We start from the raw sequence: 13,766 nt of genomic DNA, 5'->3' as shown, positions 1-13,766 counted from the left end.
TTTTCACTTTTTTTGTTTTTGTCTTTTGTGGCTTTTCCCTTTTGTTCTGTTTCTTTCATATGACTAACATGGAAATATGTTTCCATGATTGCACATGTATAACCAATATCAGATTGCTTGCCTTCTAGGGGATGGGGTGGGGGAGGGGGTGGAAGGGAAAGAAGGAAGGAGAAAAAAATTGAAACTCAAAATCTTATAAAAATGAATGTTGTAAACTATCTTTACATATAATTGCAAAAAATAAAATATTAATTATAAAATTAAAAAGTGAGAAGTACTGCATGTGGAAGAAAAGGGACATGGATTCAAATCCCAAGTTTATATCTTTCTAACCTGTGTAACCTTGGGCAAATCATTTCTCTTGCCTCAGTGTCTTCAACTGTCAATGACAAAGCTGCACTAGAAAATATTGAGGTCCCCTCCTGGTCTAATCTATGGATATAATTATATGACTTCACACCATCCTGTAGCAGGGTTTTGAAGCTTCCTTATGTCACAGACCTCTAAAGCAGTCTAACAAACACTATGGATCTCTTCTCTAAAATAATGTTTTTAAACATTTAAGCATAAAATAAAACATCTGATTACAAATAAAGACAATTTGAGTGAAATACAGCTATCCAAAAAAAAATTTTCAGTCCACAGACCTCCCCCCCCACCAATAAAGAGCCCTTGCTCTATAGGAAGTCAAACTGTTTGATTTTAATAAAAATCTGTTCACGGGATTATAGATCTAAAGTTGGAAGGGATCTTGGAGTTCTCCTAATCAATCAATCAATCAAGATTGATTTAGCATCTACTATGTGCCAGCACCATGCCAAGATCTGGGGATACAGAAAGAGACAAAAGATAGTCCCTATTCTCAACAAGCTTACAATCTACCAGCACTAGGCCAGTTCTTTCATTTTACAGAAGAAGAAGCTAGGCCTCAAGTAATGAAGTACCTTGGTCAAATCACAGGTTAACAAGTAAAAGAGCTGGGATTTGAGCCCAATTCCTTGGTTGCCCAATCCAGTATTGGTGGGGTTTTCTTCCTCTGGTCACAATATCTCAGAGTGAGATGGTCCTCAGAAACACCTAGTCCAATCCATATCCAAAATAAAATAAAATACAATTCCCCTCAACAACAGAACCAACAAGTAATGTCCAGCCTCTGCTTGAAGTCCTCCAGGGAAGCTGCTATCCTCAGCTCTATCCTCTGAGTCTGACTCATGTCATCCCTAGATTCATGGATAACCAAATCATCAGTTTATTTAGATGCTAGATGGAACCATAGCAATGGCATAGAATGGAGGAAAGTCTCAAGATGGGGGTGCCAACTGAACTAGAAGCTCCAGGAGAGCAGACCCTGTGTTTTTCCTAATTTTGTATCTGCCTCAGCACCAAAGCCAGCATTCTGCATGCAGTACATACTTAATATACAGCTATTGAATTGAATCAAATTAAATAAAACTTATAATTCTGAGTGCATGACCTTGTCTTTGGGATAACTCTAAGGGGTAAACTCTAGGGGTAGACTCAATTCCCAGGACCTGGATTCAAATCCTACCTCAGGTATTTATTACCTGTATGGCTTATCTTTGACAAATCTCTGAACTTCTTTAAGCATCAGTTTCTTCATCTACAAGATAGGAGTTTGGGGGAAGGTAGGTTACAGCTCTAAATCTTTGGTTCTATAAGAAAGGACTTTTGCTGTTACTCAGTTGTTTTTAGTCTCATCTCACTCTTTGCACCCCCTTTTGGGGTTTTCTTGGTGAAGATACTGGAATGGTTTGCTATTTCCTTCTCCAGCTCATTTTACAGATGAGGAAACTGAGGCAAACAGGGTTAAATGACTTGCCCAGAGTCACGCAGCTGGTAAGTATCTGAGGCTGGATTTGAACTCATAAAGATGAGTCTTCCTGACTCCAGGCTTGGCACTCTGTCCATTGAGCCATTTAGGTTTTCCCAATACAGAAACTTTATAACAAAGGAAAATGGCATCTTAGCAAGTTTAGAAAACTTTCAATTCAAATCTTTTCCAGGTATTGATCTGGCCCAGTCTTTAAGTGAATTCTTGGTTCCCAATTCAGAATTGGCTCCACCTTGCTCTAGGCAAGGTCATGCCCTTCCAGTCTTTTTTTCCTATTACTTTCCACCCATACACTCACCATCACAACTAACCTGGATTGTTGATCACTTCCCAGCTTCAGTTTTCTATTTCCCAATCAATGACTTAATACAGGCCATCTCTAGCTTCTAGAATTCACTCCCTCCTCATCTCTTTCTCTCAAAACCTCATCTTCCTTCACGACCCTTGATTTCCATTCCTAATTATTGTGCTTTCTCTCACCTGAAAACAAGCTTGTACTTGTCCATATATATGTACCACCTTCTATATGAAGCCTTTCCTGATCTCCCCACCCCTTTGGGTGTTCTGCCAGGAGTAGAACAGAGTTCTGCACACAATGTTTGTCGATCTAACCAAGGCCTTTGATACCGTCAGTCATGAGGAATTGTGAAAGATCATGACAAAATTTGGTTGTACAGAGCTCATCAGTATTATATACAAGTTTCATGAAGGCATGCTTTCAGGGGTTCTGGAAAATGAACAATGCTCTTTCACTTTCCCAGTATCCAATGGAGTGAAGCAGGGCTCTGTGCTTGCTCCCATGATTTTTAGCATAATATTTTCAGTCATGCTGTCAGATTCCTTCAACAAGGGCAAAAATGGCACCAATGTCAGCTACCACGCTCATGGTAAATTGTTTAACTTGAAAAGACTACAAGCCAAGACTAAAATGGAGGGAGAGTTGGTACATGACTTTTTGTTTGCAGATAATTGTATATTCAATGCAGCCTCTGAGGTTGAGATGCAATAGAAGATAGATTGATTCTCTACCACTTGTGCTAATTTTGGTCTGACAATTAATACCAAGGTAACTAAAACTATTTTTCAGCACATCATCATCCATATGTGAAGCCATCAGTCACAGCAAATGGAAAAATTTTGAATGCTTGTGGATAAATTCACTTACTTTGGCAGTGTGCTTTCCAGGGATGTACACAGAGATGACGAGGTTGATGCACACATTGCCAGAGCTAACTCAGTATTTTGGATGCTCCAAAGGAAAGTGTGAGAGAGGAGAGGTATTAGACTTACCAAACTGAAGGTCTATACGGCGGTTGTGCTGACCTCCTTGCTGTATGCCTGTGAAACCTGGACAGTCTACCAGTACAACATCAGGAAACTGGATCTCTTTCATTTGAATTGTCTTAAGAATACTCTGAAGATCACCCGGCAAGATAAGGTGCTAGACGCTGATGTCCTTTCTCAAGCTGAACTACCAAGCATTCAAACTCTACTGCAGAGAGTGCAATTCTGGTGGGCTGGCGTGTTGTTTGAATGCCAAAGCAGGTTTGCCTACAAGACTATTTTATGGAGAACCCACACAAGGAAAGCGCTCACATGGTCAGAAGAAGCAATACAAGGACATTCACAAGGTCTCTCTGAAGAACTTTGGAGTCTATTCTAAGACATGGAAGACACTGGCACAAGACCATCCAGCATGTCTTAATCAAAGAAGGCAAAGCAGAACTCAAAAGAAACATGAAATGCACAAATTTAGAGACACCTCCACACTAAATGTTCATATGAACTATTTGTTCCCAACCTGTGGGAAAGACTTCTGAGCTCATATCGGTCTGATTAGTCACAGCTGGACACATACAATTTGACCCCAACATGGTGATGTCATTTTTGATCCTCTTTGAGAATGAAGGACAACAACCCATCAATCATCCCCTTTGGCTGCTATTTCCTCTTTGAATTATCTCCTATGCATTTTGTATCTTTCCTATATTTGTAAAAATTGTCATCCAATAGAATGCAAGCTCTTCGAAGACAGGGGTTATTTCATTCCTGTATCCTTAGAATAGCAAGTGTATGGCACATTGTAGACACCTAATAAATGTTTGTTGATTGATTGATTGATTGATTGATTGATTTGAGAAGCAGTATGCTTACATAGGTTTAAATTGAAGTCAGAATAACCTCAGTCACTTACTAGCTGGGTAACCCTGGGCTAATCACCTAATATCTCTGAACCTGTTTTGTAATCTATAAAATGAAAAATGATAATCAGATCTACCTCACACGCTTGGTGTAAGGATGAAATGACATCATATGAATAAAGGGCTTTGCATACCTGCAAATGTGATGTTGATGTGAGCTATCGTTATGATTCCTTATATCAGTCTTCATGGCTAAGACAATGGCTGGAAGAAGACTTTGGCAGAGAACTTCCCAGAACTCCGTGGGATTAGATGTCTGCCCACCCAAATACTCATCTGTCTTTTCCAAAGTGGGAAAGTTAATAGCAAGTCAAAAACTAAATATATTGCAAAGCATTTTAATACTGTTTTTCAATTAACAAATATTTATTTTCTTTCCCTCCCACCCCCCCCCAATGGAAAAAAAAGGAAAAGAAAAAGAAAACCTTGTAACAAATATGCATAGTCAAACAACATAAATTCTTCCATTGGTCATGTCCAAAAATGTATACCTTATTCTGCATCCTGAGTCCACCTCCTACCTATATAGGTAAATTGTTTCATCATCAGTCCTCTGGAATTGTTCTTGCTCTTTGTGTTGATTAGAAGGTGCTTGCTTTTTAAATCTGTTAGTATTATTTGTTTCTATATTCCTGTTGTTGATGTATCTATTCCTGGTTCTTCTCATTTTACTCTGCATCAGTCCATGAGTCTCCCTAGGTTTCTCTGAAACTGTCCCCTTCATCATTCCTTATGCCATTACATTCATATACCATAACTTAATTTCCATATTGTTACCACATGAAAAGAATTACTATGAATAATTTTGCACACTCACAAGTACGATGAAAGGGCCCACTATTGTTCCCTCACCCAATGGAGGCATTGCCAATCTGGTGGCAGGCATCGATTACCACAGGCGGGACACTGGGGCACACCTAGGTGCTCCTCCAGAGATTCAGCCACATCCGGATCAAATTATATTTTAAAACTGCACTGGACAGAGAAGGAAGGGAAAAATTGGGGAGGGAGAGAGTTCCCAAGCAGGGATTTCCTAACTCACCAACCCAATGGCTCAGTACAGCACTCAGTAAGTAAACAGAAAACATGGGCAGCTGAGAAATCAATTTAGCTGAACAAACAATGTTGCCTGTAATGAACTCCTAATTATCCTTTTATGCCGTGTCAGTCTGAGTGATTACAGAGCTGGGCCGTTTAATTTGACGTCTGAGCCTAGCTTTGCTCCATTAGCCGCATATAAAGCTACGACATGTTGCGGGGTGGGGGAGAGGGCCTGTATTTATCTAGAACTAAGTGAGCACCTGTAGCGATAACGAGGATGGAAAGCATCTGATCAGATTTGAAAATTTCCAAATGATGCTTGAGGAAGCATCTGGGGCACAAGAGAGGATGAGTGAGGATCACTCAGGGGGAACGATGGCGCCCACTACTCTGGCGCCTTGGGGATTCTGAGGCCTGCCTGGTGGAAAGAGAAGCAGAACTGGAATGTTTTAGACACTGGCTGCATGACCCCAGCCTCCTGCAGCCTCAGTTTCCTCATCTGTAAAATGGGCATGATAATAATAGCACCTACCCCCCCCCACACACACACACAGACACACACCCAGGACTGTTGTGAGGATTAAATTAGAATCACTAACATTTGCATAGCCCCTACTAGGTGCCTGGCACTGTGCTAAATAAGCACTTTACCATTTTTATTTCTTTGATCCTCACAACCCTGAGAGGTAAATACTTGTATAATTCCCATTTTACAGATGAGGAAATTGAGATAAACAAAGATGATGTGTCTTGCCCAGGATCACACAGCTGTAAGTGTCTGGGGCTAGATTTTCACTCAGATCTTCCTGACTCCAGTCCACCTACATGTATAGAAAGCATTTTGCAAACCTTAAAAGTACAAAATGAGAGGCTCTTAACCTTTGGACCTACAACCCCTGGTGAATGTATTTCAGGAATTTGGATGGGAATGGGGGAGTGGGGATTACATCTTGATTTTCAATAACCTCTAACTGAAATTTATAATTTTTTTCAGTTATGACTGTAGACAACCAATATTTTTCTTAGAAGAGGTGACATAGGCAAGGATAGGTATGGAGGACAAAAGTAAGTCATAGACAGATCAAGTGACTTGCCCAGGGCCTGTATAGATATTATACTAGACAGCTCTGAAGTCCATTTTGGCTCTACTTCTATTAGCCTATAGTCTCTAAGATTCTTTCCAGTCAACCAATCAATCCACCAGTGAGCCTTTATTAAGCACCTACTATGTGCCAGACTCTGTGCTGAGCAACAGGGAATGCAAATACAAAAAAAAATGGACCAATCCCTGCTACATAAGAGGAATAAACACAAGGTATTTGGGGTGGGCAACATAAGCCACTGGGGACTATCAGGAAAGACATATTGGGGAAGGACTGAGCTTTGAAGGAAGCCACAGTTTGTAGGAAATTCTAGAAACTAGGATTTTCAGTTCCATATCTTATGAATGTCCATAGTCACACAGCTAGTTAACATCAGAGTTCTTTCCCCTATTCCAGGCTACCTCCCAAGTTGGGTGAGAAAAGAACCTTCTGGGGTTTGGTAGTTTGCCCTGCATCTCTCAAGCCTAGATAATCCAGGTCGTTTTAGCTACTGGGAGCAGCAGGGCACCAATGGCTGACTGCTCACATCTGCCTCCAGTCACAGGCACCATTGGGGAAATAAATGGGTGGGGAATCTGCCACAGCTCATTAGGGAGAAATGGCCTCTTTAAAATGTACCTTGTGTTAGGATAAGAATCATAGAATCAGAGCATTTTAGAGCCAGAAGGAAGAGGGGAAAGGATAGTTCCCTCCATCCCCTCAAGTCTGAATGATGGTATTCGGTTAGATAAATACATCCCTAAAGTCAACTGCAGTAAATCTTGTTGTCGGAGGAAGAAACACAAACCCATTTAAAATTCTTCACAACCTGGCAAACCTAGCTTTCTAGCCTTATTACACCTTATACAATAATTATAGATTGCTGCCTCCGTTTCCTCAAATGGAGGTAACAAAGCACCTACCTCACAGGGTTGTTGTGTGGTTCAAATGAGTTTATTTACAAAGCTCTTATCACACGGCCTGTAACACAGTAGGACTTAACAAATGCCCTTTGTTGTACTTTGGCCTTCTCCCTCCTCCTCACACAGTCTCTGTGTCTTCCAAGCACAAGTAATTCATTCCCTCCTTTCTTCCTCTGCTTAGAATCCCTCATTTCCCTGAAAACTGAGCTCATGTCTCATCCTACATGAAGCCTTTCCTGATTTCCCCAGCTGTTAGTGCCTTTCCCTGAAAAATTATTTTATATTTACTTTGCATGTATTTTGAATTTTCCTATCATGTTGATAACATGTTCATTTTTCTCTTTAGAATGTAAGCACATTGAGGGCAGTAGTATTTCATTTCTATCTTTGTATCCCTAGAATCTAATTCCATACCTGTCACATAATGGATACTTAATAAATGCCTGTCATGGGAAGAAGTTCCCTACTCTGAACATTCACAGATCCTTTGGGCATCAGGGTGCTTGACTGCAACATTCAAACACTGAGAATGACCTCTATCTAGCCCAAGGATTAAAGAACGGTTGAACCAGTTGCTCTACAAATACCACTCAGACCAGGATGGAGGCAGAGACATCTTGGGAGCCTGAATGACAGAGGGAAGGAGGGCGTACTTCAGTGAGGTCCCAGATCCACTGATACGGTGAAAGCCATGAATTCTGTGGAATATCAAGATTCCATAAAATGTCCAAAAATAACAATTAAGCTCATATTTCCATAATACTTTAAGATTTTCAAATGCTTAGATTTCCAGCATTTAGCACAGTTCCAGGTATACGTGAAGATCTTAATAAATACTGTTGTCTTGATGTGACTTACTTAACAGGAATCTTTACAATATATTATCTCATTTGATCATCATGGCAACCCCATGAGATAGGTGCTACTATTATCTGCATTTTGTATGTGACTTGCCTAGGATCACACAGCTGAAAGGTACCAGAGGTTAGATTAAAACCCATCTTACAAGTCTGGTGCTCTATTCACAATGCCTCTTGGTTGCCTCTAGATAGAAAATATGAAGGAAATATGGAAACACAGTGATACCAAGTGAGGTCAACAGATCCAGAAGGACCCCATCCCCACTGGAAGCATAGTGGAAACATTGAGCAAAGATGAAAAAGCCAAAGGTAACCCAGCTATATCAGAGCATAACAAGTGTGGAGAACCTGCAGACTCAAGGCCACATGGCCAAAAGCAAAGGGAGACATGGAACAAATATATTTTCTTCTCCTTGCTTCATTGGCTCAATCTTACTTTATGAAAATGGACAGATCTGGAAATTAGCTAAATACACCTTTTCCAAAGACTAGTCTTGACAAGTTTGGGGCTGCCCATCCCTAGGTCAGTCCATGGGCAATGGTGGGTTTTGTTCATTTGTTTTGTTCTGCTATGGCAACTTTCAAAAACAAAGTCATGGCCAATGCCAGTGGGAAATGCTCACACTGACAAAACCAGAGGTCTTTGAAGTATTAAAATTTTGCTTAGCATAATACTGTACTATTCTATTATGTTTTCTCTGGTGTAAATGGTGTAGAAGGTTCAGATCAGGGAATTGAAGTTTGAGATAAGAGGCAGTGGAGTGGCTCTAGAGTCCAAAGACCCAGGTTCAAATCCCACCTGGACTACTTGCTACCTACTGTGTCCTTGGGCAAATCACTGAACTTTCACTCTTTCCACATCTGTAAAACGAGGGAGTTAGGCAAGAGGATCTCTAAGAACCCTACCAGTTATAAGCTTACATTTGTATGGAATGCCCATTAATATGCTATAAATGTGGCACTTACACAACAAAAAACTATTGGAACGCAGATCCATGTAATGACCAGTTGTGACCCCAGAGCTTAGCACAGAGTAAATGCCTAATATTGATTGATTGATTGATTGTTATCAAAGGGATGGCCCCAACAAAGGAAAACTGGACACGGAAGAGACTAAAAATCCCTTAAAACCCAAGGTCTATAAGTTTTCCCCCACATAGCCACCATGGCTACACAGGCCTTCGAAACAATGGCTAGTAGTCAGGGCTATCTCGGTCTCTGGGATCACTAGGAACGCCAAGGCTACCGGAACCCATAGAAAATATGCCTGGCCCAAAACCACCAGAAAGTTTCCACCAGAAAGCAGATTTCTAGTGGGCCCCTGGATATTACAGCTTGGCCACAGCTCATCAATCTTCATTACCGTTATTTTATTTTATTGGTGCATTTCAGGTCAATACAAGTTAGTCATTTTGCCGTCTCGTTCATTGCCTGACTTTATGTAAGAACTGCTAAAAATAAGATTATGCAGGGGGAGGAAAACATCAGTTTGGTGTCTAAATTTAGAAAACTTGATGAATAAATCTATTAAATTCATTGTGGGGAGAGAGGAGAGCAAACTGTTGTTTAATGGGAAGATAAAATAAATAGCAAATAAGAGGTGATTGTCTTTAGAGTTTCTTCCAGAGACAGATTGAAATAGAGAGTTCCCCCGACCCTCTTTATTTACCAATCAGTCTATGGGCTGATTGTGTATTTTAATTTCCATAACCCTCAACCCGAATTTTAAAGGAGATATGCTCCTAGGCAAGAAACTCTGGAGAAAATAGTTATTAAGGCTCTCGGATTCTGCATTTATTTGCCAGAAATAATTTTTTAAAAATTGTTTAAAGAGATATAGTCGAAGCAACGTTGATTCATCTTCCTGAGCTCCTGGGAAGCAGGTGTTTGCAAGTATTCTGCATGGGAAGACATCTGGCAGGCCTCTTCATCCCCACACCCCGCCCTTGGAGCCAACATCTGGCAGGCCCCTTCATCCCTGCATTCTTCCCCCCTTCCATCAGCCCCCTCCCAGCATCTGCCGGGAGCATTTCCCCTTAGAAGAGTCGTGCAGTGTTCCGAAGGGCGGTGACCTTGGGTCCCACACTGGGTGGGGGGTTTTCAGAGCTGAGATGAGCACACACAAGGCAGTGGTGAGAATCCTTTTGTGTCTGGCTGGTTCTCACCCGAGGAGCTTGTTTAAAATTGAAATCAGTCGTTAATATTAACCACTTTAAAATTTTTCCAAATCCCCTCGGGAAGAAAGAAATGGGAAGACATAATGGGAAGCAATTGTACACGGAGGTCATGGGCCTCAGGAGCAAAGGAAATAACAGTTGGAGAAAAAAGATAAAGACAGGGACTGGACCTTGGATTTCACTGATAGCAGTAATTCCCGGATGACAATGCTCCCTCTACCCAGGCAGGTCAGAACCTTCTTTACTGTTGAGACTCTCAAAGAGGTGTCCACGGCACTAGGATGTTAAGAGGCTTACCCAGGGTCATCCGGCCAGTATGTGTCAGAGGTGGGACTTGCAGCCAAATCTTCCTGCTTCCCAAACCAGCTATCTAATCATCATTCCAAGCTCTGTCTCCCAGGGAAAGAAAATTACATTATATGTAGAATGTAGGCCTTACAACATTAAAAATGTTCTCTAAATCCAGGTTAACTGAATGTACACCTTTTTATATGAAAAAAATAATAATAAAGTACTTTTTCTAAAGATATGATACTGTACCTTCATCTCATCTTTGTGGAAGTGGGGGACTATGGGTGTGGAGGATTGTATACGATACTGGACTTGGATGAAGTACTATTTAGTTTGACTGAATCTTTGTTTTCTCCTTTTTTTCTCCTTTGTTAGGAGGTAGCTTTCTGGGGTAAGAGGGAGGTGAAGGAATTTTTTTTTATAAATGAAGGTAATGTCAAAACAAAAGATATTTTTTTAAATAAGAAGGTACATTTCTAAGTAACACCCCAAGCAAAGTGAGTTCTGAGGGAATGGGGCTAAATCAGACAGTAGGGATCTTTCCAATTCCTATGCCCTTGGTTCTGTGGTCTAGTGGTAATGGCCTTCAACTGGGAATTCCAAATGCCCACAACCAGTAACTGGGTATGACCCTTGTGGTGGGATACAGCAGAAAGAGAAGTATGAGGATCACAGGGACCCTCACAATCCAGTTAGTCCAATCCTCTCATTTTGTAGATTAGGAATCTGAGCAACGTTAAGGGATTTCTCCATAGGCAACACAGTAAACAAGAGACAGAATTGGAAACCAGGTGTTTCTGGTGAAGTGAGAGGCAACATGAAACACCGGACTTAAGAGTCTGAGAATTTGAGGCCAGATTCTGTCTTGGTCCCTTGCTACCTCTAGCGCCTGGCACAAGTCACTTTTCCTTCCTGGGCCTCAATTTCTTCACCTGTAAAACCAGAAGGTTGGACTGGGGTCCTTTATAGCACTAAAGCTATGATTCTACAACCCCAGTCAGTAATCTCATCTGCAAAATGGAGATAACAATACCTTGTGAAACCCACCTCATGAGGCAGTTGTAAGCCCAAAAGAATTATAGAGGCACCCTCTGTTATTAGTCAGCTTTGCCATATCTAAAAAAGGAGTAATAATAACACCCTTTTCCTCCCTTGTAGGATTACTATGAGAATGATAAAGGTGAGAGACCAGATGGGAATAAAAAGAAAATCACAGATGCCGTAAATATATCATGAAGCTTTTTGCTCAGCCATACACGGTGTGCTAATATAATAATAATGACAATGTGACAAGGATGGCAATAATCACTGACATTTCTATAAACTTCAGAGTTTAGCCAACACAGATTTGATGTTTTATGGTTCAAAAGGCATATTCTAAACCTAATCTCATTTTATTTTCTCATCATCCCCATGAGGGAGGTGCTGTTATATCCCCAATTTAGAGGTGAGGAAATGGGGGCCCAGAAAGCTTAGGTGCCCTCATCTGCTAAATGAGGGAGAAGGACTGAATGGTTTCCAAGGTCCCCCTCCAAGCTCATTCCGTGATTCTGTGACCTGTTTGGGACAACTAAACTAATAAGCACCCAAGACCAGATTCAAACCCAGGTCTTCTTGACTTGGGTCCAAGTAGTCTAGACATGATGTAGACACAGGGCTTCCAAGATCCCACTTTTATTTCACAAAATATTAGGAGCCTGGTAGATGTTTAAGGACATAACCAAATATGATCGGCTGTACTTGGGCTATATCCCAGAAATCCAGAGTCTTGAATTGGCTCATAGGACCATAGATTTGGAGTAGGAAGGGATCCTAGAGGCCTTATTTTATAAATGAGAAAACTGAGGCCCAGGGAGGTTAGGTAACTTTATCAAGGTCATGCAGGTCATAAGTAGCAGAATCAAGATTTGAGTCCAAATACTTAGATTCCAAATCCAGTGTTCTTTCAGTCGCCCCAATTGCTTCCCATCTGGCTAGGCTGTGCAAAAAGAAAGGATACTTTGTAGGACTGCAGGAGCAGAGGAGGATGTTTTTTTAACATCCAGATTGGACATTTATAAGGCTGATGTTTGAGTGTAATTCGCTATTGGTTGCCTTATTGCTTTCTTGATTCTAGTCTGGAATCTCTTCAGTCCTTTTCCCTCATCTCTGCCCAAGCCATGTATCTTCCTTGTATGCTCCCACCTCTGCTCAAAAACTGTCCATGGATCCCCAGTACCCTAAAGAGAAAGTGTAACCTCTTTATCCTCACATTCAAAGTCATTCATAAATAAGATCTGACTTCTATGTCCAGTTTTATCTCATGTTATCCCGCCGTTACTGCCCGTCAATGAGACTTTGACCATTCACTCTTTGGGTCTCACTTCAGTAAGTAAGGGGGCTGGACAAGATGACCTCTAGGGTCCCTTCCAGCTCTAAATAATTCAAAGGTTGGAAATAAATGCCTCCTGGAAAATGGTAGGGAACAGAAATTACTCAGACTGAAGAGGCGGTATAATTCAATGGGATGAGATCGTGTATGTAAAGCACTCCATAAATGTCAGTTATTATGTTGAGCCTGGAAAAGCCTTCAGGGGGACATGAGAGCTGTCTACAAATATCTGAAGGGCTGTCAAATGGAGGAGGGATTAGCTTTGTTCTCCTTGGCCCCAGAGGCAGAACGAGGAGCAGTGGGGGAAGGTGTGGAGAGCCCGATTTGGGCTGGAAATCAGGAAACACTTTCTGATGATTAGAACTGTCCCAAAGCAGAATGATAGGCTACATCAGAGACAGTGGTCTCCCCTCAACAGGGGAAGGAGGGCATGTGGACGGAAGGGTCTGGGCAGAATTCCTGCTCAAGTATAGGTCAGAAGTGATGTCTTCTGAGAATCTGTGATTCTAGACTCATGACTAAGAATTCCCCCCTTGTTTTCATTTTAACAAAGACTTTCTCTAAAAACACATTAACCCTTCCACCAGAAAGAGGAAAAGGATGAGAAGAAAAAGAAAAAGAAGGAGAAGAAGGAGAAGGAGGAGGAAGAGGAAGAAGAGAAAGAAAGAAGGAAGGAAACAAAGGAGGAAGGAAGAAAGAAAGGAGGAAGTGAGGGAAGAAGGGAAGGAATGACGGAAAGAAGGAAGGAAGGAAGAGGAGGGGAAGAAGGAGGAGAAGGAAGAGGAGGAGGAGGATGAGAAAGAAAGAAGGAAAGAAAGAAAGGAAGGAAGAAAGGAAGGAGGGAAGAAGGAGAAAAAAGGAGGAAGAGAAAGAAAGGAAGGAAGGAGGAGGAGGAGAAAAAGAAGAAGGAGAAGGAGAAGGAGAAGAAGAAGAAGAAGAAGAAGAAGAAGAAGAAGAAGAAGAAGAAG

The sequence above is a fragment of the Petaurus breviceps genome, unplaced genomic scaffold (assembly GCF_028583685.1).
Source record: "Petaurus breviceps papuanus isolate PSGF00001 unplaced genomic scaffold, PetGlider_PUasm1.0 688, whole genome shotgun sequence".
NCBI classification, from domain to species: domain Eukaryota; kingdom Metazoa; phylum Chordata; class Mammalia; order Diprotodontia; family Petauridae; genus Petaurus; species Petaurus breviceps.
Note: the sequence above shows the minus strand (reverse complement) of the source record.